Genomic DNA, 6,833 nt, shown 5'->3' on the forward strand with positions numbered 1-6,833 from the left:
GGGTGAGAAATGTCCAAATGGACCTAATCCTGGTTTTAGCATTGATTCCTATGGGAACCTGTGATCCATTTAAAAGTCTGCTTCAGTATCTGAGAAGTCACGAATGGCACTGAATGTTGTACAGTCATCAGAAAACATCTCCACTTCTGTCTTTATAATGGAAGAAAGGTCATCGATGAATGCAGCTGACGATTTTTGGGGATTGATGCAGTGGAGGCAGAGGTTTAGATAGGTCAATAACTACGTCTGCAAGATAAGAGGGTGTCACCTCTATTGGAGCTTGTCAAATGCCTTTTGCAACAAACCTCAATGCTTAGCCTCTCATGCTCTCTTAGAAAAAGTCTAGTGATAATTGAGACTTATTGTTCGCATTGAAATTGAATGATTCAACGATTTGAATTAAGTAATGGAAATAATACAAAAGTAAGAGTTCTTCTAAGTTATTAGATAATTTGAATTAGATGGCTTAGAATTAAGATTTGACTATGCACACAGCCACAGCACTTACACAGTTTCACAGGCTATTGTATTCCCATCAACAGATCTATCAGGAAGATTCCTAATCCTTTCAAATTAGACAATACAAATATATTAATAGCATTTCACTGTCAAGAGCGCCTCAGTTCCAAATTCCCACAATTTTCAGAAATGATCATGATGGTGCCTCAGCAAATCACAAGCTTCTAAGCAAGATATTCCATCAAATAAGTTTGGCCTCTTAAATATTCCGGTGCTTATATTGGTGCATGTTTGAACATACACAAACTGCAGGATTCTTTGCATTAAGGGGAGGCACTAGTGTACTGGCATTGTTGCCGGACTAGAATCCAGAGAGAAAGAGTGACTGGGGACTTGAGTTTGACTCTGAGGACTCTGGTTCAAATCCTACCACGGCAGACAGTGAAATTTGAATTTAATAAACATCTGGAATTAAAAGTCTAATGATGATCACAAAACCATTGTCAATTGTGATAAAAGACGCATCTGATTCACTAATTCAGGAAGGGAAACCTGCCCAGTCTGGACTACACGTGACTCCAGCAATATGGTTGACTCTTTAAAAATACCGTCTGAAATGTACTCAGTTCAAAGGTGCTAAAATTCTTTACTACTGAGGATTCTCTTCAAGAACTCACCCCAGAGTGTCAGGGAATATAGATATTTATTGCAGCCTTACTCGCTCCACAATCCAAACAACAATTGCCCTCTTCAGGAGACCCCACGCAAATCACCTTACACCCAGGGTCACCTCACCCGTTCCCTTAAAGGGCCTAAGCCCAACACACATAGCAAAGGGCAATTAGGGACGGACAATCTATAATGGCTCAGCTGAATAGTGAAAAATAAAATTGTAATCTTAGTGACACCACTCAAAAATATCAGTTTCCACCACATTTCAAAATTATGCATACGATTGACTGATGACAAGCTCATGTTTTGTGCAATGGAAACAGAACAGGCTCTTTAGGATAGATTTAGCCTCAAGTTTATTTAAGTTTAAAGTTTATTTATTAGTGTCACAAGTAAGCTTACATTAACACTGCAATGAAGTTATTGTGAAAATCCCCTAGTTGCTACACTCTGGTGCCTGTTCGAGTACTCTGAGGGAGAATCTAGCATGGTCAATTCACCTCACCAGCACATCTTTCAGACTGTGGGAGGAAACCGGAGCATCCGGAGGAAACACACGCAGGCATGGGGAGAACGTGAAGCCTCCGCACAGACAGTAACCCAAGCCGGGAATCGAACGAAGGCCCCTGGCGCTGTGAGACAGCAGTACTAACCACTGTGCCATCCTAGTGACAGTTCTACTGAAAATGCATGGATGCACATGTATTTGTAACAATATTCTTTATATATCAACCTATAGATTTTCACAGAACTGGAGACGTGATCTAAATTTATTTGCGAAACTCTTCCTACAAGTAGAGTAGATATTAGTTATTTTTAACTAAGTTGTTATGACAGCCAGTTGACTGGGTAACAGAATTCGTCTTTCTAATGCAGTAGATCAGTAGCACAATGTAACCTTGTGACTTACTATGGTTACGTTATAGCAGTTTTACTGCAGACATTCAGTATGAAGGAAGCATAGTAGATTCAAACAAAATCATTTCAAACCAAGCCTTATATTTCAATTCTGATTGGAGGTGAAACGGATTATTGCAGTAGAAATGTGGAATTATTTTAATAAAACACCTTGGTTATTTTCTATCACTTGCATGCCTCACAAAAGATCAGGGCTTTGATTAGGGAAACTCATGCTTAGTCAGCAATTATTGAGGAAATACAGTATCAATGTTTCTCCAATCATTGTGGAGATCACTGTTTAGGCTGGTTTGATATGTCGGAATTGGGCGTACGATAATGACCCTCCTAACCCTTTGGGTCAGGGTTCATTAACAATGTTTATAGGCAAACGTGTGAGGCAATTTCAATCTTCTTCTGGAAACTGATATGCTTGGGAGTGGCTAAGCCAATGAAGAGTTTTCCACATGGAGGAATTTACAGAACTGCAGCGTGATTTTTGCTTGATTCAGAATTAGAAAGGAAATCAGTTGTGCCTCCATGATGTAAGGCAAATCTTGAATTGCAAAGTTTCCAAAGCAGAATTGCAGCTACCACTGCCTCACAGTGCCAGGGACCCAAGTTCGATTCCGACCTTGGATGACTGTCTGTGTGGAGTTTGCACATTCTCCCCATCTCTGCATGGGTTTCCTGTGGGTGCTCTGGTTTCTCCCACATTCCAAAGGTTGAGTGCAGGTTAGGAGGATTGCCTATGTTCCATTGGCCCTTAGAATGAAAATGGTAAAGTCAGGCCCCAAGTGCTAAATCTGGGCGTAATTCAGATCCGATTTGGAAATCTCCTTTCAGGCACCGCCATATGTACTTAGCCTGAAAAAAATAATGCAGGTCCCAATTGCGCTGTGGGTGGAGCTTATCACCCCCAAAACAATTGGAGCTTTGAATTGCGCATGTGCAGTTAGAACAAAAAATTGAAAATTGCGCCACTGCCACATGGCTCCCGGGCTGCAAAAAGCAGATAAAGCAGCCCGGGAGTGATGGTCCCCACTGACATCACCCCTATCCTCTAACTCTTCCAAGTGAAACAGCAACATTCTTGCACTTCTTTCAAAGTAGTGCAATTTGCTGCTCACGATCCACCCTAATGGGGAGACCAAATGCAGGACGGGTGGCCACTTTGTGGAGTGTTCCCATTCAGTTCACAAGGATGACCCTGAGCTTAGTGGCACAGGTCATTTCAATTTTTCACCTTGCTCCTGCTCTGACCTTTCTGTCCTTGAGCTGCTAGTGTTCGAATGAAGCTCAACACCAGCTCATGGACCAGCTTCTCGTCTTTTGACTGGACACTCTACATCTGGGCTCAATGTTGAATTCAATAACTTTAGATCCAAACCTTTTTGTTTCACGTGTTTTTGTTTGCTGGTTTGATTATTCGCTTGTTCCTTTCTGCTATCCTTAAGGGGCAATTTAGCCTGGCCCATCAACCTAACCTGCACATCTTTGGACTGTGGGAGGAAGCCAGAGCACCCGGAGGAAAACCAAGCAGACACGGGGAGAACATACAAACCCCACCCAGTCATCCGATGCTGGAATTGAACCTGGGTCCCTGGCACAGTGAGGCAGCAGTGCTAACCACAGTATTACTGTGCCGCCCACATCTCTAGCATATTTACATTTGCTTACCACAAGCCCCAATTCCTCAAAACAAAGGCCATTTTTAAGACAACTCCATAAATAAATAGTGTTTCATTTCATTGATACACGTTTCAATTTTAAGCATTTTTCTCGCATCTTTATTTCTACCACTCACCAATAATGTGAAGCACCGCAGTCAGGCCAATGGATGTTCTGGGTGGTTTTCCCTCCTTTACTGTTGTAGCCAAAAAGACTCCATGATTTGCCAGTGGGAGATATTAAACTTCTGAATCCACGACCTTACACTACTCACTGTAATTACGTGGCTGTAACTTGCAGGGGATGTATATTGTTTCTTTCATCAGAGGCAATGCAAAAACAAATTTACATGAAACAAGCAAAAAGGCAATGGAATAAACATGGATATGCTGTTAAGAAAAGATAAAAGGTATGAATATAAGCACCAGAAGTATAGGCGATTATCTGGAAATAAGTACGGAGGCCACGCACTGCAGAATTTACTGTTTATTTCAGGCAACTCCTTCAGCACCAATTGCTGGCATGCCCAAGGCAGCCCCAGGCTACTGTCAGAATCAGTCGACATCACATTGCTTCTGTTGGAAGAACCGATCCACCAAGACCTGCTTAATGCAGCTGTAACCTATCCAGGTCTGAATTAGCAGCCCATTATCTAACATGCAGAAAATGCACTCGACTCCACACGTTTCTGCAAATGACCATTTTGCTCCAGACAAGGTTGCGAAACAAAACAAAGCTGTCTAGTCTGCTGTTTTGCCTCAATGTAAATGTTTGAATCAAATTCATATTACCTTCCAAGCAACAGTTAAAGAGGTGACAGCATGCTCCTGCTGAGATGAGATCAGGCAGCTAATTTTGAAATTGTTACACTTGTTTATTTGGCTGCATCCCCATCCGCAGCTCAAATTCAGTTGTGCAGCAGTTGTATGGAACTACAGCTATTGTAGCACTGAACCTTAAAAATATCTGGGAAACTCTCTTGCTTCAAGGGCCCAGGAATAGGACATTCAGCTCCTCGAACTTTCCCCACCATTCAGTTACATCATGGATGATCTGCATCTCAACAGGGTTCACCAGCCTTAAATCCAAATCACTGATCGACTACCTAACAAGAGCCTGAAGTACAGATGTGATACTGTGCTGAAACAAACATTACAGGCATCCACACCAGCAGGATGTTCCTATCCCACTGCAGTGAATGGAGATTTGGATGGACATCAAATTCCTTGACCTCGCTGTAGTGGGAGCATGGTATGAACAGTCAGTTAGATCGCGCCCATAGGTAGAAACAATCAACATGGGCAGGAGATGGAGGGCTGAATGGCTTGCTGCTTTAGAACATAGAACAGTACAACACAGCACAGGCCCTTCGGCCCTCGATGTTGTGCCGAGCTATGTCCAAACTCAAGATGAAGCTATCCCGCTATCATTCTGGTGTGCTCCATGTGCCTATCCAATAACCGCTTGAAAGTTCCTAAAGTGTCCGATTCCACTACTCCACCAATCTTGGTGTCATCAGCAAATTTACTAACCCACCCTTCAGCCCCCTCTTCAACTCATTGATAAAAATCACAAACAGCAGAGGACCCAGCACAGATCCCTGTGGTACACTGCTGGTAACTGGCCTCTAGTCTGAAAATTTTCCCTCCACCAGCACCCTCTGTCTTCTATGAGATAGCCAGTTACTTAGCCAATCGACCAGATTTCCTTCTATCCCACACCTCCTCATCTTCTTCATGAGCCTTCCATGGGGAACCTTATCAAACGCCTTACTAAAATCCAAGTATACGACATTAACTGCTCTACCTTCATCTACACACTTAGTTACCACCTCAAAGAATTCAATCAAATTTGTGAGGCAAGACTTACCCTCATGAATCCGTGATCAGCTATTGGATAAGTTTATATTGCTGCTAAAAAATAAGACAGCCACTACACTCACAAATAAGTGCTTTTGGACTAAATAATTTTATCATGCTTATGTAGGTCACTTCCCTTCAGCTACAGCCCATAATAATGAATGAATATATGAGGTTGGCTGGTGCACAGAATTATGCAAGCATGACATGCTGTACTGTAGGCACTAGTTCCTGTCTCATTTCAATCCAATTCAATCTCCTTGAGCTTATCACAGGGCAGAATGTTATCAAACTAAAAGCCAGTTTAGTTCAGCTGAGGCACTTCTTAGCCTCAGGAGAACTCGTCACTTTTCCAATCTTAAATTTTCTCCCTTGCGAGATGGAAGCTCAGGTATGCTTTCCGAGATGAGAATGGTTACCTCGGCCTCATTGAGAAGGGTTGACTACTTTTACATACTTTTGTTATTAAAGATGGAAAAGAAAACAACTATTCACGCATGATGAGCAATCACTTACTACCCATCCTTGACCTATGATCGCTCCATCCCTTTCTCCATAGCTTTTAAAGTTTGTTTATTTATTAGTGTCGCAAGTAGGTTTACATTAACACTGCAATGCAATTACTGTGAAAATCCCCTAGTCGCCATACTCCGGTGCCTATTCGGGTACACTGAGGGAGAATTTAGCATGGACAATGCATCTAACCAGCATGTCTTTCAGACTGCGGGAAGAAACTGGAGTACCTGGGGGAAACCCACGCAGACACGGAGAGAACATGCAAACTCCATACAGACAGTGACCCAAGCTGGAATCCAGCCTGGGTCCCTAGTGCTGTGAGGCAGCAGTGCTAACCATTGTGCCACTGTGCTATCTTCATGGCACTGTTTTTATCTGATTCAATTCCTCCCTATTTCAGATTTACAGAACATCTCCGGCAGTGATTTCGTCTCCCACTATTACATGATAGTGTAATGGATAACCAAGGCTCCTTCATTCCCTCCTTTTTTCACAGAGTGGGCTTCAATTTTAATGAAAGTTGATCCCAACTCTTCACTACCATCCTGATTGACTATCCATCTGTATTACATTTCCACATGATGCCAAGTGCGAGCAAGAACCTTCTTCAATGTAACATTAGAAGAACAAAGCCAACCTACTTGGCTCTCAGGAAAACTAAGAGGGTTCCTATTCCAATCCTATCCCCAATTGGTCAGTCAAGCTGAACTCAATATGGTGCATTGATATTTTTAGTTATTCTGTTGTTTGTTGCCTTGT

General features: G+C 42.4%; 1 long non-coding RNA gene across 2 annotated transcripts in view; it reads right to left on the reverse strand.

Annotated features, from left to right (window-relative positions):
• The window catches only part of LOC145356309 (uncharacterized), a 441,051-nt gene extending 436,512 nt beyond the window's left edge, over nucleotides 1-4,539 (reverse strand). Inside the window, exon 1 of one of the 2 annotated variants that reach the window (XR_013889118.1) lies at nucleotides 4,491-4,539. This is a non-coding gene — a long non-coding RNA (uncharacterized LOC145356309). Of the gene's footprint in view, nucleotides 1-3,835 lie in introns of both variants that reach the window. The other variant, XR_013889119.1, reaches the window with a different exon arrangement.
• Nucleotides 4,540-6,833: the final 2,294 nt, after the last annotated feature.

This window comes from Carcharhinus amblyrhynchos, chromosome 21 (assembly GCF_965287045.1).
Source record: "Carcharhinus amblyrhynchos chromosome 21, sCarAmb.v2.hapA, whole genome shotgun sequence".
Taxonomy (NCBI): Eukaryota; Metazoa; Chordata; class Chondrichthyes; order Carcharhiniformes; family Carcharhinidae; genus Carcharhinus; species Carcharhinus amblyrhynchos.